This window comes from Felis catus, chromosome C2 (genome assembly GCF_018350175.1).
Source record: "Felis catus isolate Fca126 chromosome C2, F.catus_Fca126_mat1.0, whole genome shotgun sequence".
Taxonomy (NCBI): domain Eukaryota; kingdom Metazoa; phylum Chordata; class Mammalia; order Carnivora; family Felidae; genus Felis; species Felis catus.
In genome coordinates, this window is record NC_058376.1 from 76,990,862 (window position 1) to 77,018,744 (window position 27,883).

At 36.7% G+C, this 27,883-nt stretch overlaps 1 protein-coding gene across 5 annotated transcripts in view; it reads right to left on the minus strand.

The window, feature by feature from the left end:
* OSTN (osteocrin) overlaps nt 1-27,883 on the minus strand; it is a 232,773-nt gene that overhangs the window by 198,580 nt on the left and 6,310 nt on the right. The gene's annotated exons all lie outside the window — the stretch shown is intronic.

Below are 27,883 nucleotides of genomic sequence, written 5' to 3' on the forward strand. Positions count from 1 at the left end.
TAATTTCCTCAATTCAACATCCTTAATCACATCTTGCATAAACTTTACCATGTAAGTTAACATTCACTGGTTCCAGGATTTAGGATCTGATACCTTTGGGGGACCATTTATTAACCTACCACAAACAGTTGCTCTTTAAATTCATGATCTCAAAATTCAAGTAGGTTCTCCACATTGCCTAGCAATCTTACTATATATCAGCTGACTCTCCAAGAGAACTGTACATCTGCTCTCTCTCAAAACTTTGATATTGTGTCTTTCAAACTCCTCAGCTAAAGAAGAGTCTACATGTTTTATTTTCCTATCTCTCCAACCTAATTCCATGCCATTGCTCAATTGCTTGCTATGCACCAGCCACAGTTCATTCAACACATACAGCTCTTTCTTAATTCACAGCATTTTACACACACCATACCTTCTCAGATATGTTGTATTGCACTGCTTTTCTTCCTCTTAGCTCTCCCCCAAACTAAAACCAAGACTCTCCTTGCTTAATCCTGCGAGATCACAAAACATCACTTTATATTCAACTTTTCAGGCAACACTATCTTGTTTCCAATTTCCACCCTCTCCACACTCTTCCCACTCTACATACTTTATTTAATGTAACTGAAGACCACGTTTATTTATCTACAATTGTATACCTAGTATATAGTCCAATGTCTGGAGCTTAAAAGGCACTCAATGATTTTCTAAATGAATTCTAAATGATAAATGGAATAACTAAATGTTAAAACCTCACAATTTCATGTTGAAGTATCTGCATGGCTGAGAGTGTGAACTTTGGGGTCAGAAAAACTTGTATTTGAATCCTGGCTTCCTCTTGTCTTAACTGGAAGAACGTGAGCAAAGTAAACAATATCTTGGTATTCTACCTATCACTGATTAAAAAGCAGTGTCAAGTTACAACTCTACCTCTGACCAGGTCTGTAATTACGGACCTTGTCAGACCTCAGTTCTTCATCTTTAAAATCATGGGCTTGGATTAAGTGAAGTCTGACATTCAAATCATGTCTAATATTCTATAATTCCCTTTTTGTGGAAGATTCTAAATGGGAAAATTCAATAGGACAAAAAATTTATTAAAATTTCTGACAAAATTTAGGGGCACCTGTGTGGCTCAATCGGTTAAGCATCCAGCTTTGGCTCAGGTCATGATCTCATGGTTTGTGAGTTTGAGCCCCACATCAGGCTCTGTGCTGACAGCTCAGAGCCTGGAGCCTGCTTTGGATTCTGTGTCTCCCTCTCTCCGTCCCTCCCTTGCTCACACTCTCTCTCTCCAAATTAAATAAACATAAAAATGTTTTTAAAAAATAAATAACATAAAATTTATGACAAAATTTATATAGCTATGCTGAATATTTATGACTTTTTAAACTTTTCAATGTTTTATTATGTACAACATAGGTACATGAAAATATTGGTCATCATAATATCTATCTTTTCAGATTTTACTATGCTTGATTCAGGGGGTTGACAAGCCACACTGTTTGCCAATCATTTTTCATCCTACACATTTGACAGATTGGAAAGCCGTGACAAAGAACTAATTTCAGTTCAGCTTGGGTTATTCTTTGAAACTTTCACAGAACTAGATGGATGTGCTCAATGTGAAACAGATGATAGTTTTGGACAACACATCTGTGAGATGGATAGGTAAGAAACAGTATGAGTTCACTCAAAATTTTTATTTTATATATTGTCAGAATATGGAGAAAAAAATTAACCTCTTTGGTACAAGACAATGTCATATATGGAAACTACTAGCTACTAATTAGAAAAATATTTTAAACATTGTTTCAGGTCATCTTTCAGGCAAGAACTGAAGGCAAGCACATATAGATAATAGACCTTGATATCAGAACCAAGAAGGATATTTAAGATATGCATGCACTGAATAATGAAGAGGGGAAAAAAATGAACTTGGAATCAAGATTATCTGGATTCTAGTTCTGGCACTGTCCTGAGCTTGCTTTATAACAATATATCATATAACGGTATATATGTCAGTGTTTTCTCCTGCACTAAGATGTATTGAGTCAAATAATTCTTGTCAACTGTCAACAATATGTGTATCAGTTAAGATGACCTAATGCAAGTAACAGAAGACTTAACTTCAAGTTTACACAATAGGAATACTTATGATTTCATACAATATGAAATCTAGTGATCAGACATTTGATGGCTAATTGATTTAATGATCAACAATGTCATGAAGGGTCCAGGTTCTTTTCACCTGTGAAGACTCATCCCCTCTTAAAGGATGGCTGCAGCAATTTCAGAAATAACACTCACACACAATGTTCAAGAACCAAAGGGACTCTCTGATGCCTTTAAAAATAAGAGAATTGAGAACATTTTTAAAATTGAATTTCATACACACACACACACACACACACACACACACATATACACACAAGCATACAGAAACAGAGGAGGGATGTATATATGTACACATAGGAACATGGTATATTTTAAACCTTAGAATACTTTGGTCAAACTGAGTATAATAAAATTGATTGGTTATTCCTAATTTTGCTGGACAAAGTAGAGAAAGAAAAGGATAAGCCTGGGATTCCAAGTGTCAACTCAAGTACCTCATGAATGACCTGAAGTTTTCTGGGTCTGTCCTAAAAGAAACCCTTATCTCCTATAGCTACAGAGCTGAAATTGTTGAAAACCAAACCCAGAGCCTCATCCTAAGAGTGGCTGCATTATAATGTAAGTTGAATTCCCAACCTCAGAGTGCTGCTGTTAAAATAAGAGCATACGGGTGCCTGGGTGGCTCAGTCAGTTAAGTGGCCGACTTGAGCGGTTCATGGGTTTGATCCCCCCATCGGGCTCTATGCTAACAGCTCAGAGCTTGGAGTCTGCTTCTGATTATGTCTCTGTCTCTCTCAAAAATAGTAACTATAATTTTTTTTTTAATAAGAGCATTGATTGGGATAGAATAAGATTCTCAAAATGGGAATGGAAACATACGGGAAGTTCCTGATGAATCTGGAGACACTGAATGCTTAAGTTCTGATGAGTCTCTTTTGCCAGTGAAAACTACCATGGTATCCCTATCTAAGATTACCCCTGCTTTGCCTGAGAAAACCATAACAGCCTCCCATGAAATAACTGCAATGCTGCTAATTCTCTTCAGGTACTCCTCACCTCCGCCCGAGGCTCTTAGTTTCTAGACCCATAACTGGACTCATGTCCCGGCAGACCCTGAAAATTGAGGTACAAAGTGTGGCCTATGAAGAGGTGTATTATACTACAAAATAACGCCATGCTTTTTCCAATTTATACAGGCAGAAATCCAGAGAATATGTGTGGCAATGGATATTGAAGGTAAGGGATAATGGTAGAAGGAACATAAAATTTAATCAGGCTGAATTTATTGGTATCAGCCATTTAAGCAGAGAATCTGAATGTAATGTTGTGGCTTAGAGGATTAAAAAGGACTCTGGTTGGCTGAAATATAGGCCAAAAGGTGGCCTACACCACATTAAGTAGAAATGCCAGGGGCACCTGGGCGGCTCAGTTGGTTAAGCGACCAACTTCAGCTCAGGTCATGATCTTGCAGTTTGTGAGTTGGAGCCCTTCATCAGGCTCTGTGCTGACAGCTCAGAGTCTGGAGATACTTCAGATTCTATGTCTTCCCCTCTCTCTACCCCTCCCCTGCTCACACTCTGTGTCTCTCTGTCTCTCAATAATAAATAAACATTAAAAAAAAAAAAAAGAAATGCCAGACGGTCTTGGTAAAAGGATAGAAGTGCTTAGGGAAGTTGGAATGTTAAGGTATATTTATCCTGTGAGACCTTCTCACTCACTCTTGGAGGGTCCAGAGTTCATAGCTTGACTGTGAGAAATTTGTGAGCACAGCCCCAACATCCTTGAACAGCTTTATAGTCACTCTTCTCTACAGATGAGAAATTATAGTGGGAGCTGCTACCACTGAATCAGGAAATCTAAATGCAAAAGGGACAATTGGATTTCGGAATAGCAGAGGGCAAGTGCAAGCACTTAATCAAAGGCAAGGTAGGTGTAGTTGTCCTAGAGAGAACAGAGCCAAAGTAGCGATCAGAATAGTCTAACTAGAAGAGAACACATAATGTTGGCTAGCTGAACACAGTGTTCCTAAGTATCAAATAGATGCATGTCTTAAATTTTTACTTGGATGGGGGGACACCTGGCTGACTCAGTCTGCATAGCATGTGATTCTTGATCTCAGAGTCATGAGATCAAACCCCATGTTGAGCATGGAACTGACTTAAATATGAAAAATAATTTAAAAAATAAATTCTTCTTTGATTTGTATAAGCAGAAGAGTTCTGGGTCAAGTGAACAAAAGTCTAACTTAAATAATAAAAACAGAGTCATGACCAATGAATTCCCAGATTTGAGTCAGTGTATAGACCCAGAAACTCATGAGTCAAGGGGAGGGTGGGTCCTCTTGAGGAAGAACCCTGTCACACTGTCAAAAATTTTTATTAATCCTTCTTTTAGCCTTCCCCAAAGGTACCTAAAGCCAAAGTGACTGTACCTTAGGGAACATAAAATAATCAGATTATTTAACACGGGCTCTAAACTGATACTAATTCAAGGAAACCCAAATTTCACTGTGTTCTACCACTCATAATAGGGCTTATGGAAATCAGATAATTAATGGAATTTTAGTTCAGATTTGTCACAGAATGGGTCCCCAAACTGATTTTTTTAATTTTTTTTTCGTTTATTTATTTTTTGGGGGGACAGAGAGAGACAGAGCATGAACGGGGGAGGGGCAGAGAGAGCGGGAGACACACAATCGGAAACAGGCTCCAGGCTCTGAGCCATCAGCCCAGAGCCTGACGCGGGGCTCGAACTCCCGGACCGCGAGATCGTGACCTGGCTGAAGTCGGACGCTTAACCGACCGCGCCACCCAGGCGCCCCCCCAAACTGATTTTATAATCATTTTCCTAATCTTGGAATTCATAAGTGGAATATACATACTCAGCAACTGGTACAACCCACACATTGGTTCCTTGACTCATGGAGTGAGGGGTATGATAGCAAGAAAGACCAAGTGGAAGCCACTAGAACTGCCTCTATCCAAGAAAATAATAAACCAAAAGCAATACTGCATTCTTGGAGGGATTGTAAAACTCAGTGCTATCATCAAGGACTTGAACAGGATTCCTATCACATTTCTATTCAACTTGCCTATTTGGCTTGTGCAGAAAACAAGCAGACCTTGGAGAATGACAAAGGACTATCATAAGCTTAACCAGGTGGTGACTCCAATTGCTACTGAACCAGAAGTGGCTTCATTGCTTGATCACATTAATACATAGTCTGGTAACTGGTATGCAGCTATTAATATGGAAAACGTTATTTTTGTCAATTTACCACCAGAAGCTGTTTGATTTCAGTTAGCAATGCCAGAAATACACCTTCATGGTCCTAGCCCAGGGGTGTACCAACTCTCTAGCCCTAGGTCATAATTTAGTTCACAGGGATCTTGGTTGCCCTTTCCCTTCTACTGATCTAGAACACTGATGACAGACTGATTGGACCTACTGAGCAAAAAGTAGCAACTAGTCTAGATTGTTGGTAAGATACTTGTAGGTCATAGGATGGGATACAAATCTGACAAAATTTCAAGGGCCTCTACTTCAGTGATATTTCTGGGGGTTTAGTTGCATGGGATATGTGGAGATAACCCTTCTAGGATAAATAATAAATTCTTGCATTCGGCCCCTCTTACAACCAAAAAAGAGGCACAGTGCCTAGTGGAACTCTTTGGGTTTTGGAGACAACATTCCCCATCAGAGTATGCTGCTCCAGTCCATTTACCTAGTGACCTAAAAAGCTGTTTGTTTTGAATAGGACCCCAACAAGAGAAGGCTCTGCAATAGATTTAGGCTGCTGTGCCATCACCTGTGTCATAAGATCCAGTACCTCTAGTGTTTGAGGTGTCACTGTCAGGTAGGGATGCTGTTCGAATCTTAGGCTGGCTCCTAGAGGTCAGTCACAGTGCAGACACTTAGGATCTTGGTAGACAACTGGATAATCAAGTAACTGGCTTGATACAGTGGTGGAATGGCCCTTTTTGAAGACACAGTTACCGGTCTTGGTGGAAATACTGTGAAGGTCTGAAGCAAGGTTCTTCAGAAGGATGCATATGTGCTAAATCAGCATCCAATGTATGGTGCTATTTCTCCCATAGCCAGGATTCATGGAGTTAGGAATCAAGGGGTGGAAATGCGAGTGACATTATTCTATAATGGGAGTCTATACCACTGTTTACCTCCTAGTGACCCACCAAAATTTTGCTTCTTTTCTCCATTACCTCATGCGCTGCTACTCTAGAGATCTTAGTTCCAAAGGGAAGAATGCTTCTACCAGGAGACACAACAATTATTTCGTTGAACTGGAAATTAGGATGAACACATGGCTATTTTGGGTGACTGGTCCTGAATAATAGGAGAAAACTGAACTGCTACTCTACAATGGAGTTAAAGAGTATGTCTGGAACACAGGCTATCTCTTAGGACCTCTGTTAGCAGTACCATATCATGATGAAAATGAAAATGGTCAATGGAAAACTACAACAACCCAATTCAGGCAACATTATCAATGGCCTAGATCCTTAGGGAACAAAGATTTGGATCACCCTCTAGGTAAAGAACCATGACCAGCTGAGGTGCTTGCTGAAGACAAAGAGAATATGAACAGAAGGTAGTTCTAAATACTAGCAATAGCCATGTGACCAGTTATAGAGTCAATATCTGTAATTTGAATATTTATTCTTTATTCCATTATGAATATGTTTGTATGTGTATGGGAAATATATTTTCTTTCCTTTCTTCTTCCCTCATATAACAGAACATATATTGACTTTATATCATACTATTTAATTTACTGGATATCAACGAGAAGAGTGAACATCACCCAAGGTCTTCCCATCATCTTCTGGGGAAAGGGTATTTTGGGTTGTACACAGGATAGCTGTATCATGTTAGGTGGAAATATGATCTTGTTATTGTCTTTGTCTGGAGATTATGTAGGATTTAAAGAGATGTGTGTGGGGGCTAAATTGACAAGGGATAACCTATGGTGGTTAATTTCCTATCAGCTAGACTGTGGTACCCAGTTGTTTGGTCAAACATCAGTCTGGATATTTTAGATGTAGCTAATGTTTAAATCAGTAGAATATGGCTAAAGAAGATTATCTTTATTAAGGTGAATGGGCCTTATCCAATCAGTTGAAGGCCTTAAAAGATTGAGGTCTCCCAAGAAAGAAAGAATACTGTCTTTAGAATCAAAAACCTTATCACCTCTCCCCTGGGTCTCCAGCCTCCAGATCCTCCTACCTGCAGATTTCAAACTTGCCACAATTGTGTGAGTTAATTCTTTAAACAGCTCTCTCCATATATATATTCCATTAATTCTGTTTCTCTAGAGAACCCTAATACATCTGATAGGTTCAATAGGTTTTCATAAAAATTTCTGTGAGATCAGCTCCCAGCAAGCATCAAGAGTACCCTCCCCACACCTAATTATGGTCATCTCCACAACCCTGTATAAGACCACTATCCTAACTTCTCATAGCAAATATCAATTTGTGGTTTTTATATATTACATAAACGTAGGGCTATAGTTCATCTGGCTTATTTCATTTATCACAATGTTAAGAAGATTCATCAATATTGTATGTGGTTACAGTTCATTCTCATTTAGTATAATATTTCATTGTATGAATATACTGACTTAAAATTCATTTTACTGCTAATGGATATTTAGGTAGTTTTAAAATTTTATTTAATACTAATGATTTGCTACAAAAATTTTAGTACGTGTCTTTTGGCAAACAAATGACTTCATTTCTTTGGTGAATAAATGCATATATACTTAGTAAAATTGCTAGGTAAGGTGCATACATGTCCAGTTTTAGTAGCTGTAGCAAAAACATGTTTTGTTAATTTATATTCTCATTAACTATACATAAGATAGAATGTTCTACATTATTTTCAACACTTATTTTCTCTTTTTTTAAACTTTAACCCTCTGGTAAGTATGTGTTAGCATTCCTTCATGGTTTTATTGTGCATTTCCCTGGTGACTAGTAAAGCTAAACACTTTACATATATAATATACAACATAATATAAATATGGAAAAATATTTTATACAAATATGTGTAGATTTTATAAGTTTTTATAGATCTTATAGATACAAAAGCTTTTATATATACAAATTTTATACATACAAAGCTTTTGTTCATTATTTTATATGGGGACATACATTATTTCTCTTTTTATAACTATCATGTAGTAAGGTGTGTATTCAAACTTTTGTCCTTTTTTTCAATTGGGTTGTTTTTTCTATGTAGTCAGAAGGACTTTTTTGTTTATTAAAATTGCTGTTTGTTTAAAGATAAAATTTTAAATATGTCCTCCATTTGTGTTAACTATTTTTCCCCATCTTGTAATAGTATCTTGTGATCATTAAGAAATAAAAATTCTTAATTTAATATAGTCCAATTTATTAATTTTCCATTCTGATTAGCAATACTTTCCATCCTTTAAGGCTGGAAAACAAACAAAACAAAAAACTTTACCTAAAAACTCCCAGCAAATTACCTCTTATATTTAACTGGCCAAAACTGCATCCTAGGTCTATTCCAAAATTATTAAATGAGAGGAAGAACAGAATTGTCAGGACTGACCTGAAGTAATCAAACTCAACATTCTGGGGCTAGAGAGGGGGTCCAGCTTCTGTGTGGCTTTTTATTTGGCCTTTGGGCACAAGAACACTGCATAGAAGCACTCAATAAATATTTCATAAGTTTTTCAACAAGGAAAAATATAGAGAAAATGACTACTGGATAGTCAACTAAAATTAACCATGGAAAACTACATGTAATATGTGCATTCCTTGTCTGCCATCTCTAATCAGTGTTCTTCATGCTTTTTTTTTTATGAATGAATTAGATCACCAGTCAGTCTAGAAACCTAGAGACCCATGTACGTCAAATACATATATATGAAAATACATTTTTTAGCAAATTGTACTATGTACTTTCCCTTTTCACATTCTTTCTCTTCTTTTTCTCCTTCCATGCATATTGATGTTATCATTACCTCATTTTAAGCTTTTTAGAATAGTCTTCTCTTCCTACACAGAACCCCTTCCATGTATCCTTCAATACACAGAAATCCATCCCCTAATTTTCTTCCTAATGCATCATTTTCTTTAGAATATACTTCCCTGCTTCTAATCTTCCAATGATTCCCAAATGGCAAAGGTAGTGTGATGGTTCATTTTACATGTCAACTTGATTGGACCACAAGATGCTCAGATATTTGGTGAAATATCATTTTAAGTGTTTCTATGAATATTTTTGGATGATATTGATATTCAAAATCAGTAGACTGAGTAAAGCAGATTGCCTCCTTCATCTAATCAATTGAAGTTCTGAATAGAACATAAAAGCTGACCAACCCTTCCCCCAACCAATAAGAGAGTTCTTCTGTTTTAACTGCCTTCAAAGTAGGACGTTGACTTTTTCCTGCCTTAAGACTCAAACTGAAAACATAGGCACCTCTCACATTTTGAACTATGAGCCTTTGGACAAAAACCACACTATAGGCCTTTCTGGTTCTGAGGCTTTGGACTCAGATTGAAGCTACCACATCAGCTCTTCTGGATCTCTAGCTTGCCAACTCATCTTCCAGGTGTTGGGATTGTCAGCCCCCACAATTGTAGAAGCCAATACCATAGAGTAAATTTATTTCTCTCAATCCTATCCATTCTGTTCCTCTGGAGAATTCTAATACAAAGTCTAAAATCCTTATCAGAAAATCAGAACTATCACTACCCTCTAAATTTATTTCCAATCAACCATTTCCAACATTCTTTCTCACTACCCTCTCACCAAACATTTTTCACTCTGGTCAAAATCTTTCACCATTATACACCCTGTGAGTTCTCCCTCATTGCTGCTATCTTTGTTACAATGAAATACACTAGCTCACCTTTATTTGCTAAAATAAAGCTCACCTTCTCGTTGAAACCTCCCTGTTTCTGTGTGTGTGTCTTCATTAATCACTGTATTTATTTTAAGTTGTCTTAGATGTATTTAACTTTTGTTGCTCTTTCCCAACCAATTAAAGGCAAACATTTAGTGAGTAATTATGTGTCAGCTACTACACAAAGAGTTTTGCATGATCTAATATAACTACATTATAAGTTAGGCACTATTATTATTGCTATTTTATAAATGAGGAATCGGAGGCTCAGGCATGTTGGGTAATCTTTCCCCAAAGCCAACAGTGGAATCAGGACTCAGCTACAGTTCTGCCTGACTCCAAAGTTCTTTCTCAATACCACCATACTGATATTTGGGTTTTTAACCCTGTTTACTACAGTTTCTTATATACAGCAAAACTTGATAATTTCTTGATCTTCATAATAGTAAATGATATTCCAGTTTAAACTGGAATCTAGTGAGCATTCCATGATAGATTCTCCTAGCTTTGCTGCAAAATAATCATGAAGACATAGAAACAGATGCTCACAGTCCCGCAAAGCTTGGATATAAAACCATCATCTTGCTATTGATTCTCCTAGCTATAAGAATTGTGAAGATGAATTGTGAATCATGATTTGTATCCTGAAGAAATGCTATTATGTTATCAATGAAGGTGAGGTTGCTCATAGGTTTTTCATTTTAACTTAGCATTGGCCTTAAACCTCCCAATACAGCCTTCCTTATCTGTCAAAAGCTAGGGGAATAATAACATACTCTAAATAAGAGCTAATATATAGCTCTTACTCTATGCCAGACGCTGTTCTAAGTGCATTAAACACAATAATGCACTTAATTCTCACACCAAGGTTTTGACATGAGCACTCATCATATCCCCATATCACAGATGTGGAAACTGAAGCATAGAAACACATCAAATGGCATTCTTAAGTACAGATAGTAATTGGCATAGATGGATTTGAATTCAGAGTCCTAAAGATTATTTATCACAATGCTAATCTTCACTATATATATTCATAAGATAGGTCAGTTCCTCCTATGCTGCCTGGCCTTACATTGCAAACTCTGCTCCCTCCCATCCAGTACAAATGCTGTGATCCTTGGAGCCCCTTGGCTGACTCAGGGAGCCAGCTGCAATGGTTGCCCTCTGAAGGTTATAGGCAGCCAACTTGGACTGCATCCTGCAAGCCTCTCTGCTGGAACTCTAAGAGTATGGGCCAAGACATATGGCTGCCTCCACCCAGCTTTCAAAGGACAGGTCTGCCAATAGCCTTGCAACCCAAGCTGGGGAGCACCCTGGGAACAGGACTGGCAGAGAGTCTGGAAGGTCCTTCCCAGTGAACATCCAGCCAAAGATGATTTTTCTTTAGCCTTAAGGTCTAGAGAGGGGATTTGTCCTGTTATGTTTTGGACTTACTTGATACTTTTTTTTCTCCCTTGTGAGGTGGGAAGGTCTATCCTGTACCTGTCTTACCACTGAGTTTTGGAAGCAGGTAACTTGTTTGGTTTCACAGATTCACAAATGGAAGGGAATTTGCCCCAGGACAGATTGTACCTTGAGTCCCTCTTATATCTGATTTAGATGATTTTTAGGTAAGACTTTGGACTTGAACTTTAAAGTTAATGCTGTAAGTTAAGATTTTGGGGGCTATTCAGATGGAATGAATGCATTTTGCATCTGAAAAGAACATGAATTTTAGGGAATCAGAGGTGGAATGCTATCTACTGAATGTTTGTGTCACTCCACCCCCACCCCAAACCACATGTTTGAACCTAATCTGCAAAGTAATAGTATTTGGAAGTGAGGTCTTTCGAGGTGATTAAGTCATTAGAGTGGAATCATAAATAAGAGTGGAATCTTATAAATGAGATCTGTGCCTACTTAGAAGAAACCACATATAGCTTCTCTGCCCCTTAAACCATGTGAAGACACAGGTGGGAAGATAACCATCTATGAACCAAGAAGCAGACTCTCAACAGACACCAAATCTGCCAATACCTTGCTTGATCTTGGACTTCCCAGTCTTCAGCATTGTGAGAAATAAGTTTCAGTTGTTATAAGCCACACAGTCTATAGTATTTTGTTATTGCAACCCCAATGGACTAAGATGTATGGCTCAAAGATGACTTTTCATACGAGATACTCTTAAGTTTATATCTACAATTTAGACCTATGGCTAAGCACCCGAAAATATCCAACTGCCTACTTGATATCTTTACTTGAATATCTATTAAAAATCTCAAATTTAACATATTAAAAATAACCTGCTGATTGTGCTCTAAAACCCATTCTCTGGCAGTCTTCCCCATTTTAGTTAAAGATTCTTCCATTTGCTTTCAGGCAAAAAACCTTGCAATTAACCTTGATGTGCTTCCTTTTCTCACACAGTAGTTCCAATCCATTGCAAGATAACTTTTGGCATAGCCATCAAATATTCTGTGGACCCATATAAATTTGCTAACTTTTGACCATTTTTGAGCTATAATAGTATCAATTTCAAATGGCTCAACTTAATATATACCCAGAACCAAACCACCATCTCTACCACTACGGTCCTTGTTCAAGTCACCATTATTTCTCATCTGAGTATTACAGTAGCCACTTGATAGACTTCCAACTTTCCTGCAAGCTATTTTCTAGGCAGCAGCCCTAGTGATCTGTGAAAGGTACAAATCAAATGTCTCACCATTATTCAGAATACTCCAATGGCTCCCCATCTCAGTCAGATTAAATGTCATCATCCTTAAAATGCCCTACAATGTCCTTGATGATCTTGCCGTCTGCTATTTTTCTATACATGAGCAAATCACATCCCTCACATCCCTGCCCTGCCTCTAACCCTCTTCCACCCATGCTAACCCCCTCTTGTTCCTCAAACACAGGAACAATGGTTCTTTTTGGCATGCACATGCTGTTCCATCTCTCTGCAATTCTCTTGTGCAGATATCTACATGACTCTTTCCCTCCCTTTCATGGGACTTCTGCTCAAATGTCACCTTAGCAGAAGGGCCTTTCCTGGCTACTGTAAGATGGCATGATCCTAGTGCTCTCTTCATAATTCGCCTCCATAATATTTGTCACTAATATATTATGCGTTTATAAGTTTATTGGTTTATTGTCTATATTTATACATTTTCTTAGAGAGGAACTTTGTTGTGTTCATTGCTCTATCTCCGATTTAGCTCATTTTAAGTAAAAATAATATGTATGAAAGAAAGGGAGGGGGGAGAAAGATTAAACCAGCAGCATTATTTTAAATAAAGGATATAAGTGAGTGAGTATAGTTCCCTGATGTCTCTCTTGCTCCTTCTTGGAGAGTACCCAAGGTTAAGTTGCTGATATAGTCTGAGAAGAGTGATGGCTAGAACCAACAATATGTATCAGATCATTATGACAGAAGACAATCTAGTTTTGGGTCCTTATTCAGTAGGTTGTGACCAGGTCCTAGGATGCAGAAACACAATGTTCTATCCATTAGTATTCTTATCAACAGTCATTACATGTTCTTCCTATTCCAGGAAATGGTGTGAGAATCAATACAGATACTTTATGTGAAAGTATATCATAAACTGTACTGTTCTAGATAAATTCATGTGGTGGCTGATAACACTTCAAATTTCAACTAGAGTATTAATAAAAACTATCATATAAAGAAATAAACAGATTGTTCCCATGTGTTTATCATCTATGATCTATGCCTGAAATAATCCAGAGTATGATATCATTTAGCCATTTACAACCTCAATTTGAAGTAGCAATAATATATAAACTTAAGAAAGGGAACTATAAAAACAATTATAACACAAAAGTATTTACATAGCTGTACTTCCTGGGCTTAAGGCTTTGTGTCAAACAAGTGATTTCCTAAGAATAAGTGACCAGTACATATTTGTTGAAATGGTGAATTTTGTTGCTGTTGTTCCTATCAATAACCAAGAGAAATCCAGGATTCATAGTGGTTTACGTTTTATATTTTTTTCATTAAAATATATTTATAACACGAAGTGAATACTAAATTAGGTGTTTGGGTGTTTTCTTTCTTTCTAAAGTTTCTCAGGAAACCGTGAGGGTATTTGGAAAAGATCCATTGCTTTGGGAAGTCAGACATTGCATAACTATGGTTTAAATGCCTTTGTGAACACTTTTTACTTTTGGAGGGTGGTGTATAGAAGCACCTTAAAATCTAGTGGACTTGGTTAGGACCTTCCTGTTAGCTCCAGAAGAACCCTTTAATACTTCTATTGTGTTTTTAGAGCTCCGTTCATTTCTTTTTTCTTTTCTTTTTTTTTTCTTTAACTCTTTTCCATTTTGTTTTTACATGGAATTCTTTGGCATAATGAATGCCAAGAATGAAAACCATGGATTTACCCTTGAGGCTAAACTTTCCCCTGAACCCAACCCCTCCCCTCCCCCTTCTTTTTTTTTTTTTTTTAACATTACCAGTTGCATTCACCCTTATTTGAATAGAAATTTCTTACCCCCTACACAGCCATTGGCAATGACTGCCTCTGCCTACCTCAGCTTTTGAGATTTGTGTTCATTTCAAATTAGTTCCTTTAAAAAAAATAATAAAAATAGAGTTCTGATGCTGGAAAAGCTGGAGGCATTTGAGATACTGATTTAAATATTGCCTATCTGATGGTATTTCTGGGCTTTTAGTCTAGAGAAACTTCTTTGCACTGGGTGAGAGCACCAAGGTAGTTGATAAAAGAGAGAGGGGCACTGTACTCTCCCAAAGATCAAGTGAAGAATCTGGCTTTACTTGTCTCTCAGAGCTGGAGCCACAGGCAAGAGCATCAATATGCTGCCTGCAAAACTCTCTCAAATAGCCTTACTCCTGCCCAGTTTTTCTAAGCCTACTTTCTTAAGTATTAATTAACAAATGAACCAATCCAAAACCACTTAAATGTTGGCTATTTACACACTCATTCCCATTTTGTGAAGAAAAGGGATAGGTTAAATTACTTATAAAAAAAAAGTGTAGTGGTGCCAACATACTTATTTAATTTATATTTAACAAGAAAAAGAAAAGAAAAACTAATTGTCTCTATATTCCCCCTCCCGACAACACACTCCATGCTTCATATTTTCTCTTGACTTTGTATGAATTATTAAAAGGGAAAGAATTTTCATGGAAAAGCTATTGCTATAATGTGCTGATTGTTACATTAATTTTTCCCCCAGCTCTATTGCTTGGCAGGAATTTTGGACTTTACTCAGGAACTGCTTAGTGAGCTTGTTGGTGGATGGGATTAGCTTAATCTCCTCTCACAAGCCTCTAAGCACTGGGAAAGGCTGGGGTGGAGGAGTGCAGTGGCAAAATGGGAGGGCAGGGAAAGAAAGGTTGCTGATGACCAATGCCAAAGTTAATTTCATCTCAGAACTAAATTTGAAAAGTGAGAAGGGAGGAAGGGGAGGGAATGTGGGCACAGAGATGGTGAATAAGAGTGTTAACCTGGGGTAATACTGGTGAGTTCTTCTTGATTTCACTGTGGAGTGCCTCCAAGTTCTGGGGACAGGCATAAACGAGAGGTAAAGAGTAAGGCCAGGGAAGAGTAGAAGGGTGAAATGTGAAATACAAAAAAGGGAAAAAAGAGAGAAATTTCTGGATATGAAGAGAATAGGGGGCCAACCTGAGATTTGACTCACATTAGTGTACCTTATCCACCATGAAGATGGCGTCGGTGGGGACCACAGTAAGATTTTAACATAGAATTCCTAACTTCTTTTTGATCAAGAGTAAATCAGTTAGACTGATGAGTTTTGGAACACAAAGTTTAGGATGCAAAGGAACTCTACTGTGCAAAAGAAATATGAGGTATTATCATTACCATTGCTGCATCTGGAGGAGACAGATTTGGTTTATATACTCACAACACAGTAAATTCACTAATTTAAAATTTTAATGTATACCACTTCCTATTCCAAACAAAAGAGGGAATTTTACCAGTTAAGGAGGTATGTTTTCTTTTATAGACAATGGGGCTTGGCAATATTTTAAAATATTCTACAATATTCAATTTTGAACCTGAATAACAGCAAATATATTAAGAAAACTTTTTTATTAGACCAATTATACAAAATTATATAAAATTAAGGAGGTTAAAAAATGGAGAATTAAAAAAAATTCTTTTATGTTTATTATTTTTGAGAGAGGGGGAAAGACAGACAGACAGACAAAGAGCAAGCAGGTGAGGGGCAGAGAGAGAGGGAGACACAGAATTGGAAGCAGGCTCCAGGCTCTGAGCTGTCAGCACAGAGCCCAATGTGGGGCTCAAATTCACAGACTTGATGTCATGACCTGAGCTTAACCGACTGAGCCACCCAGGTGTCCCTGAAAATGGAGATGCTATTTATGGAAATTTGTCTATTTTTCCTGTTAATTATAAGTCATAAACTTAACTTGAGGTGTACAATTACTGAAGGTTTAGACAGAAGTTTGTAAACAGTGGTATTTTGCAGAATTTTCCCGCATATTTCTGGTTTCTTGATAAATCAGCCAATTAGAACATTTTAATTCATAGTTTAAGAAACCTAGTTAATACTCATAAAAGGGATGAACAATATTGAATATGCTTTTATACACACTGTTCAAAAAGCTAAGTGTTTTTGTTTTGACAATTTACTGCTTGATGAGAGATAATGCAACAAATTTACCAAATCTGTGTTTGTTCTTCACGTATATTTTGTCTTTTCAACTGTATTAATTTTTCCCAGGAAAATCACTCGAATTGTTCACCATCTTACATGTGGATTAGTTCTCTAATTCATGTGGATTCTCTAATACATGTGGATTAATTTCTCTTCTTACCTTCTTTATTTGATTGTTCTTTACTCAGTCTATTTAACTTGAATGCATAGTTTTCCCCAAATCTAATTATTTAAACTTCTCATTTCTCCTTCAACATTGCTGCTTTGTTTCTATAGGTTTCATTAGTCTTATCATTCAGTTCTAAGCACTCTTTAATCTTAATGATGTATTAATTGATCCATCGGTTAACGTATTTTTTTTAAGTTCCAAATATACTTTTTTGGCTGATGAATTTGTCTTTAATGTTTTACATTTCTAACTACATTTATAGAATGTGATCTCTATGATATTTTTATAATAAGTTTTATATGGTCCATTGGATCAATTTTTATGAATGTTCTATATTTGCCTTAAATTAAATGTACATTCACCAGTTGCTCAGTATAAGACAATGTCAATGAATAGAACAGGTTTATGAATTGCTTTTCTAATCTTTATTATTTTTATCTGCATAACCTATCACTTTTTGTGAGACAGGTGAAAAAATCTTCACTGTTATTCTCCCCTTGCTCACTCAGCCATACTGGATCCCTTGCATTTCTTAAACACTCCAAACATGTTCAAAACTTCAGGTCTTTGTTTTTGAAGTAGCTTTGGGTGGTTTGTCCCCAGATTCTGTATAGTTTGTTCCCTCACTTGCTTCAGCCTTCCTTGATATGTTTAATAAGAACCGTTATAGTAAAAGGAATCAAGTAGAAGTTTCTGAAACTGGCTCCCCCACCCTTGGTCTCTAGCCAAAATAATAAAACAGAAGTAATATATACTGAAATTATTGAGGAGATTAGTTCTACAAAGACTTAAAGGTGGAGTCCTTATTACTCCCTACTCAATTTACCTATTTGCCCCTATAAAAACCAGATGGATTGTGGCAGATCATGGTAAATTTCTATAAACAACAAAGTCTCAAATGTGGCTGTTCTGATAGATATGGTGTCTTCACTGAAATGGATCTACAAAAATATCAGGCATTTGGTCTGTGATTGGTGGTCTGGGAAATGCATTTTTCTCAATCCCCATTAGCAAAGAAGTTCAAAAATAGTTTATGTGGGAAGAAAGGCATATATATTGTCTTGCCTAATGGCTATGTTACTTCCTGTTCTTTGCCTCACCATAGTCTGCAGAGATTTTGGTTATGTTGGCTTTCTACAGGATATCATGCTGTACAACAACATTAACGGTATCTCAGTCAGATTTTGCATAAAATACTCTAGAAGCCTTCGTAGGTCACATATGGGTAGGAGATAATCTCCATGAAGATTCAAAGGTCAGCCATATTGGTAAATATTTAGGGGTCCAGCGACCTGAGGTCCACGAGGACAAATTTATTTGGATTCTAAAAGAAGCATATATTACATTTGGGAATATTGTTGTAACTAATTTTTGAGTGTCTTGGAAGGCTTATTTTTTTGAGTAGGGTGAAGAGCAATGTTCCCCAGATTGTAAACTGGCCTTTCTATTGGGTCATATGACCCAGCGTATCCTATCATACTACATATGGATCATTTGTGGAGGCTCTAGAGAGTCCTAATAGGGGATTACAGTACAGGCTGTGTTTCTGAAGCAGGTCACTACTTTTGTAGCAGAGGACTATTTCTCATTGAAGACCAGCTTTAGGCATGTTGCCAGGCCCTACAGAAACTGAGCAACTGATTCTAGAAGAAGTAGACCACTTTTGATGAGCCACACTATCACATCCATCATGATATAAGGTCAGGTGAAGTTATAACAATGCACTTTTGAATATAAGTAGTGCACTTGAAATTAGGCCTGAGTGTATCCAGATGGGTCCAGACTCCCATGTTATTTCCCTCTGTTGCCTGATGTTATTCCATCAACTTACCCTTATGGCTTCATTGGAGACTCCCTATATCTGCAAAGGAAAATATGTATGCCTGGTTCACTGAATGATTGCCTTTGTTATGTTGGCCCTGAATGAAAATGAAGGAAAATCTTCTCAGACAAAACTAAGAGTTGTGCACTTAGTTATTTGCTTTTAAGGACTCTGCTGGTTCAGAAGTCCTCTTTACTAGGGAAAGGGATGGAGGCGGTGATTTTACCAGAGAGTATATCAAGATTCCAGTGATCTTAAAAACTTATTATTCATTGGATATTTGTAGTTTCTTATGCCTATAGAACAACAGGTAATAAGATGTCAAGGATGGTTGACACAGATTACACAGGGAGCTAGGATTATTGCTACACAGTAGGAAGAAAGGAATGAGCCTAGAGATTCATTGGGGCATCTCCTGGTGCTTCATTGACAATTATAACTGTCTGCATGTTTGTCTTCTTTGTAAGTCATGAATAGGTTTGGGCTATACCAGGTAATTTTTTATATATACCAAGATGGTATACATATAATATATGTAACATATTATATAGATTTCTCCTTTTCATGGAGAAATATCTGTTAATGTGCCTAATAACATTGATGAATTTTCAAAAACTAAGTCAACCTTAAAGTGAAACATAAATCTCTCTTGGTTATATACATATATATGTATATATTCATGGATTTAATTTTTTAAGCTTTTAAAAGATTTTTTAATTCTTGTATTGAAGTGTAATGTACAAATTTGAGTGTTACAACTGGATGACTTTTCGGAGTTGTATACTCCCATGTAACCAACACTTAGTCTAAGATTTATAACATTACCTGAACCTAGAAACCTCCCCTATATCCCTCCTAGTTAATACCACCCCCAAATAGAAGCACTATTCTGGCTTCTACCCCTGTAGATTTACCAGTGCTGAAGCTTTATCCACATGAATCATACAGTATATATTTCCTCTGTCTAGTTTCATTTCCCCAATATTATATCTGTCTTTATATACAACAATTCTTTATTTTACATTTATGTATAACATTCTATTGTATAAATATGTCACAATTTGTTCAGGTTTACAGATCATGAATGAAGCTGTCATCCATACTTTCATATGTACCTTCTGTTGCATAGATGCACTCATTTCTATTGCGTCTATACATAGAAGAATGACGAAGTCTTAGGGCATTATATATTCAGATTTAGTAAATACTACTAAAATATTCAAGATGGATGTAGCCATTGAAGTTCACAGAAGAAAGGTATGAGAATTCTATTTGGTCTACCTCCATCTTAACACTTGATTTTTTTTTTTTTTAATCTTAGACATTGTAAATGGGAAGGTAGTGATAGCTTAATGTGGCTTTAATTTGCACTTTCCAGACAACTGAAGATTTGAAGACATTTTTATATACTTATGGAACATTTGTATACCCTGTTTTCTAAAGTGACTATATAGGGAGCACCTGGATGGCTCGGTTGGCTGGGTGTCTGACTTCGGCTCAGGTTATGATCTCATGGTTTATGGGTTCAAGCCCTGCATCAGGCTCTGTGCTGGCAGCTCGGAACCTGGAGCCTGTTTCATATTATGTGTCTCCCTGCCTCTCTCTCTCTGTTCATCCCCTGCTCATACACTCTCTCTCTCTCAAAAAGAAATAAAAGGTTAAAATAATAAAGTGACTATTTAGTTGTTTCCCCATTCCTTAAATGAGTTTTATATATTTTTGTTATTTGTCAGAATATGTTTCAGTATGAGTAGGTCTTGTACGTTACAAAGATTTTTCCCAGTCTTTGGACTGATTTTCCTCACCTTTAATATCTTCTGATGAAGAACAATTTTCAGTTCTAACAAAACCTAATTTGTTAATAGTTTATGGTTAGTGTTTAAGAAAACCGTTTAAGTTCACTTTGACTATTCCAAAGACATGAGTTTCTCTTCTGTGTTATCTTACAGGAGTTTTTTCTTGTTTTATGGTTTACTTTTAGATATACAATTCTTCTGGAGTTGAATTTGGGGAGAGTCAAAGTGATATGCAATACTAATGTATTTTAAAAATATGGATATTCAATGAAACCAGTACCATGTATGGAAAAACCCTATCTTCCCCCACTGTTTTGCAGTGTCATCCACACACATATATACAAAGTCTTTTTTAGTAAATGTTTGTTTTACCTCAAGTTTAGTATAAGTTTTGTTCCTTATCAAGATTTTTTGGTAATTTTTCCTTTGCATTTCCATACATATTTTGGGGTCACTTTTCAATTTCTACAACAAGAAATTTTTTCTGGCATTTGTATTGGGATTATATTAAATCTATCGATTAATTTGATACAAAGGATATCTTTGTGATATTGAATCTTTTTAATTAAAATTAAAAAAAATTTAAGAGGGAGAAAGCACAAGCATGCTAGTAGGGGAGCCAGGGGGAGGGGGGGGGGGGAGAGAGAGAGAGAGAGAGAGAGAGAGAGAGAGAGAGAATCTTAAACAGGCTCCACACTGTGCAGAGCCTGACATGAGGTGGGGCTCGATCCCACAATCCTGGGATCATGACCTGAACAGAAATCAAGAGTTGGAGGCTCACCTGCCTGAGCCACCCACACACCCCCAAACTGAATCTTTAAGTCAATGGATATAGCATACCTCTCTTGTCATTTAGGTTCCTAATTTCTCTCAAAAATGAATCCTAACACAGAATCTTAGATATTATATTAAACATATTTTGTTGGTCACTGCAGCCACTTTTGCATTTTAGTTCTGCCTTCTAATAATTCCATTTAAGTTATCGCTAAAAATATGGAATGGGGCAGAAGAAACCTAGATCACTAGGCAAACTGTTAGGGAGGTTTCCTCCAGCTTAATGTGAAGACTTAGTAGCTACTTCCTGGAAAAGTTCACTCAGTTAATTATTGATTCAATTCTAAGAATTTTCATGCAGCCCTCATTTCTCTAGCTTGTCTCAAGTATAACATGAAATATTCATTAAATTTTGGATAGGGGCACCTGGATGGTTCAGTTGGTTAAGTATCCATCCCACGGTTTGTGAGTTCAAGCCCTGCGTTGGGCTCACTGCTGTCAGCACAGAGCCTGCTTCAGATCCTCTGTCCCCCTCTCTCTGTACCTTCCCTCCCACTCTCACATGCTCGATCTCTCTCTCAAAACTAAAAAAAACACTAAAAAAAATTTGGATAGATTATGACTATATCATTCCTTTTCCAGGGCTGGGTTACAGTCTTTAAATCATTGGCACTTGAACATTCAGGAATAAGCAGCAGCAATGCCAGGCTTTCTGGAAAAATTCTCTCAGCAGCCTTGTACAGATTCATTCCTTGTAGCCAGATTCATTCCTTGGCCTCCACTCTCTTCTCATTAACTTTAATCCCAAGTCTTGCATTTGTCTCTAGGAATACATATATTCTTTCAGTTTGACATATTTTTATTCATTTTTGAATAATCAATCATTCATTTGATATTGTTAAAGCTTCCAGACAGAACACTGTTTGGTCAACATCCCAAATGATGATTCACCTGGATTCATAATTAGACCCAACATTCTTTCTATGCTTCCATTCTGTCTTTGGTAATTTGTAAAAATCTCATATCCACAAAGTTAATAATTCCATGAAAAAAAGACCCCTGAAATTTAGCTGGTACAACCAATTCATCCCATATTGTTCTTCATTTTTACCATTGCCTACTTCTGGGAAATCTCATGCCATCCTGTTACTAATTCGCCTTCTGTAATCTTGCCAAAGATAGATTTCAAGTTCACATTGATAGTTTTTGGTATCTATATATTGCATCTATTTATAATCATAAAGTACTGTGTTCTGTAACCTGCTCTTTTTCACTTCAAATATATATCCTAAACATCATTCTTGGGTTATACAACTGATGACCACCAATCTTTCTTTCCTGATTATTTCTTCTAAGATAATCCTACTGATGGTTTAGAATTGAGATGATGTGATGAACCATAGAACAGAGACAGCAACTACTTACTAAAGGGATTCAATCAATTTGGAGACATCCAGAAGAGTTAAAGACAACTTACAAAAGAGAAAGTAGGACGGTGGTTGCCGCGGGTTGGAGGGTGGGGATTAGGAAGATGTTGGTCATAAAATACGAACTTCTGCTTACAAAACAAAGAAGTTCTCGGGATCTAATGTACAATATAGAAATTGTGGTTAATAACAGTATGTTATATACATGAAAGTTGCTAAGAGTAAACCTTAGATGTTCTCCCCACAAAAAAAGAAATGGTAATTATGTGACATGTAGGTGTTAGCTAACCCTATGGTGGTAATTATTTTGCAATATACACTATATCAAATCAATACCTTAAACTTACACGATGCTATATGTTAATTATAGCTCAATAAAGCTGGGGGAAAACCTGTTCAATTGATCCCTGAAGTTCATAGAGTAATTCTTGTACACAAACCCCTTTAACTCTACCAGTTCTGATTCCCTGACCCAGAGCCAAAGCATCGGCTGAAAAAATAATTTTAATATCGCATATATATCTACCAAGTGCACAAGTATGTGGTTATAACTTATTCTTTGGGGTAATTTAGGATTTAGAACCAGTTCTTGAAGAAATCTTAAAGTGTCCTAGTTGCCATGACAAAGGGCAGAGAGCAGGTCCTCTCCTTCACCAGGGCCAACATTTTCTTTCCCAATTCCATTAACCACTGGAATTTTAAATGATAGATTTGTCACTTATATGATCTATCCATGATAGATAAAACTTTTGAAAATTTAATCTCACAAAAGTCTAATAACACATATTCTATTGTTTCTAGCACATTCTAACTTTCAATGTACTGCCTGAGTTCTTCCTCCATAAGGGTTTTTGTAACTATGACAGCCCATATCAGCTTCTTTCCTTGAAAATGTGTGTGACTTAAGATCTTTTAAGTTTATACATTAATTATAAAGTTATAAAGGTACTTTGGAGAGCTTTAGCTTGTCAATCCTATTTTATAGAAGGGAGTCTGAGACACAAATAGACGATAAATGGGAATGCCATGCAATTTCATATTGTATATGTTGTTTAAATATATATAACACATATTACGTATATGCTTATGTTACATATATACACATATGCACATGTATATAAACCTATGTATATAATACATTCTCTGAATTGGTCATCATCCCGAGTGTTTTATTTTCTTCTTTGGTCCCAAAATACAATATTATGAATATATCAGATATAGTGAATTGATTTGGAGAGGACCTTCACAAAATTCTAGAGAGACCTCCAAATTGTAAATAGATGATATCTGCCGATCATTCTTGGAAAACAGAACATTATTAAATTTAAATATCCTCCTTCAAACACTTTTCTTTTTTAATCAGGCTAGAAACTAAGAAATGCCAATAGAACAAGCTGAGGTTTAACAGTATTGATCCTGTTCAGATTTGTGTAGAGTAGTGTACAGCATCCAAGAAAAAGAAAAGACCCATTCTAGGTCCGAGCATAACAAAACGTCTAGGTGATTGTCAATGTGCAGTTAAATCCCCCTCTGAATGGAGACTTGAAGAATTCGTCCCACTGTGCCTTTAAAAAGCCTCTTGTGTGTTAGTGTGGACTCCGCTGCCAGGCCTAGCTGGGACATTCCTCATCTCTCACCGCTGAGATTCTCTAGATGTCTGTCCGCCAGTCATGGAACTTGCTGAATAGGTCAGCGCTACTTCATGCTCACAGAAAAGGTGGCAAAACAAGCCTGTTGTCTGCTCCCTCTGCTTATTATTTGTTTTAGGCAAATATGAGTCCTCAGGTTTGAGACAGAGCACTGGTGGTAACTAGAGCACAGAAGAATAGCTTAAAGGAGGTGAAGGGAGGGGTTGCCAGGCAGTTCTCACTTGGGGAAGCCTGAAGAGGTGGGGGTTTGGGGTGAACAGGGGCAGAAACGTGAGTTAAAAGAAAAGTCCAAGTGTGCGTCTGGAATCCTTAAACAGAGGCAGAATACTGACTAGTTGGGCAAATTAAGTCCTTTCAGGGAGGTCCAGATAAATGATTGGTTTGCATTCAAGCAGAAAATAACATTATTTCTGGCTTCATGTGTGTAGGGTAGAGAAAAGAGGACAGCGCCTCCTCTGTTAAGTTGAAAATGTGAAAGAGATAAGATGTACAGAAAGTAAAGAAGCACTTCTTTTTCTTTTCCCTAGAAGAGGTGGACTCTGTTGAGGAAGAAATTTTGTTTATTTTTAATTTTTTAATATTTATTTTTGAGAGAGACAGAGAGAGAGTAGAGGAGGGGCAGAGAGAGAGGGAGACAGAACCCAAAGCAGGTTGCAGGTTCCAAGCTGTCAGCACAGAGCCCAATGTGAGGCTCGCGCCCACGAACCCAGAGATCATGACCTGAGCCAAAGTCAGAGGCTTAACCAACTCAGCTACCCAGGTGTCCCATGGAAGACATTTTAAAAATATCAAATTAATGAAAAGTGAAAAGTAATCTATATTCACTCTGTAATCTATACTCACTCTGTAATCTATCGCCCTAAATGGTGTTGGAAGGCTTGGTGAAGAGCAAGGAGGTCGTCAAACAATGGGTCAGCCTTTGGGGTGTCCTGTGGTCTCAGCTGCACATGGGTAGCTGGTGCAGGCTGCTGGTGCTTAGTATCCATCGGTGTCAGTGGTTTGATATTTTAGTTGGACTAGAACCTCCTTTGGTAATCTGAATCAGAACAATCTGAATGAAAATCCCCTTCAACAATCTGAATCTTTGAAGTCAGAACAAAATGTTGAAAGGGGATATTTCTGTGGTCATGAAGAAACTCCTTTCTTATTAAGTTGTAACAGGGGATGACAGAAATGGGAAGAGATTCCCTCTGACTCCTGATGAAAAACTCAAGAAAGCCATTGTACATAGTATATATAAACTTAGTATGCCAAAATGTCAATGCTGTTTTAAGATATAATACATATATGTATGATGGGTTTAGAGTCTGAATTGAAAAGTCAGTCTCTTTAATTTTGAATAGACTACGGTTTATGTTCTTAAAAGCTTCTAGGAGAAATGTTTTTTTGCCTTATATTCTTACAGCCTAGGAGATAAAGCATTCTATGAAATCAAGAGTGACTTAACCACAGATGTACATATTAAACATTTATTTGTGTAATGTTAAAAAAAGAAACAATGTACAGCATGGTGACTATGGTTAATACTGTATTTACTGTATTGAATTTTTGAGAGTTGCTGAAAGAGTAAGTTTTAAAAACTATTATCACAATTTTTTATGTATGGTAATAGAGGTTAACTAGATTTATTGTGAGCATTTCACAATTTATACACATAGCAAATCCATATTTGTACACCTGAAACTAATGTTATAGTCAATTATACCACAGTAAAGAGGTTTTGGTATGAAAGATGCACTGAAATACACAAACACATATATTCAGTTAATAGATATAGATACAGAATGCACACATCTCTATTTAAATACAGAAACACATCAGTACATTGTGGATCTGGATTTGAATCTCGGTTTTATTGTATATAGTTATGTGAATTTGGGCTAATTAGTGTCTCTAAGTTACAATCTTCTATGTAAAATAACTATTCCTAGCTCAGAGTTGTTTAAATGTTTAAATGACATCACATACATAAAAAGTTTAGCACTGCATTATATGCTTGGTAAATGCTCAACTGGTCTTTGATACTTTTTAGTTTTTTTTTTTTTTTTTTTTTTTTTGTCCCCATGTAGCTTGGTTCACAGTTTTTTTGGTGGTCTCTCTTAATTAAAAACTCCTATCTTAAGAATAAAAGGAGTCAATGAAAAGGATAAAAGGTCTTTACCAGTACAGACATTCCAGGGAAAAGACGAAAAGAACTTGTTCAAACACATTCTGAACATCGTATCAATATTACTGCATGGGAATAAATAAGTGAAGATAAGGATGGAAGTGTCTACATAAGTCTGTTTTAATGGTTCCAGAAGACTAGAACTGGGTTAAGTGTTCACAAGTACACATGCCTTTTGATTTTTACCTCCTTTTATTTATTTGGGCACAATTTTGGACTAGGCTAATGTTTTAGTTGTCAGAGCATACTCTACCCATCATATACACACGATCTGGATATTGCCATGGTAATGGGGAAGGCTGGCCTGGATTCCTTAGAGTGTGAATGCTTCAAAACAAACAAACTTGCACCATGGACCCACGCAGCCTATTTTAATCAGCATTAATGACTCTGACAACCAGAGGCTCCTTTATCTGCCCCATTTGAAACAATTCACTAATGATAATTAAAAATGCCTGATGTTTGCCAACAATTCCAGAGCGACCTTCTTTAACTTAAAAAACCAAGAGTAGGGAGAAATCTAAGAATAGTATCCATATAAGAAATATTTGTCTGGTGAGTTCAAAGAAGTTTGGAAAGACTGGTACAGAAGGATAACATGGTTTATGAGTTTGAGGAGGGAGATTGTATTACCTCAACTACAAAGCCCAAACTGTTGCTGGGATAGAAAAGGTATTTATAAATAAAACTGGGAGCGGGCATGGAATTTTCATAGAAATCAGCATATACAACCATTAGATAAAATAACTGATGTGGAACTATTATTTAATTTAAAGCTATATCAGGGATTCCTAACATAATTCACAGGAAATGAACTGGCTCCAAGAAGCCTATCTGCCTCTGAAATTTTAGACAATATTTTGATTTTGGCCCATCTGTGATATTTTTTTTCTGGAAAGAAGATCCATAGATCAAAAATTTTTTTTGTTTTTGTTTTTTAAGTTCATTTATTTTTGGGAGAGAGAGCATAAGCTGGGAAGGGACAGAGCCCGTACCCCACTGGTGACTCGATCCCAGGAACCATGAGATCATAGCCTGAGCCAAAATCAGGAGTCAGACACTCAACAGACTGAGCCACCCAGGGTCCCCAGAGCTCAAAAGTTTTTCACTTAATTAAACAATTATTATGTTCATTATTTTTCAGTCTTTGCATTTTCTTAGGTAATTGAATTTTAAAGTTATTATATTGGAAGGTAAAATTAAAACACATTCCAAGAGTGATTAATAACTCTATTCTTGGGAATTTATCCTAAATAAAATCCAATTTAGCCTAACAATCCAATATAAAAATAAGTCAACAAGCAAGTATATATCTATCAGAAAGTTTTTAGTGGCCTCAAAAAATAGCTTTAAGAATATTTGTCATCTCACCATTACAAGAAATATAAAGCCAAGAGTTGCATA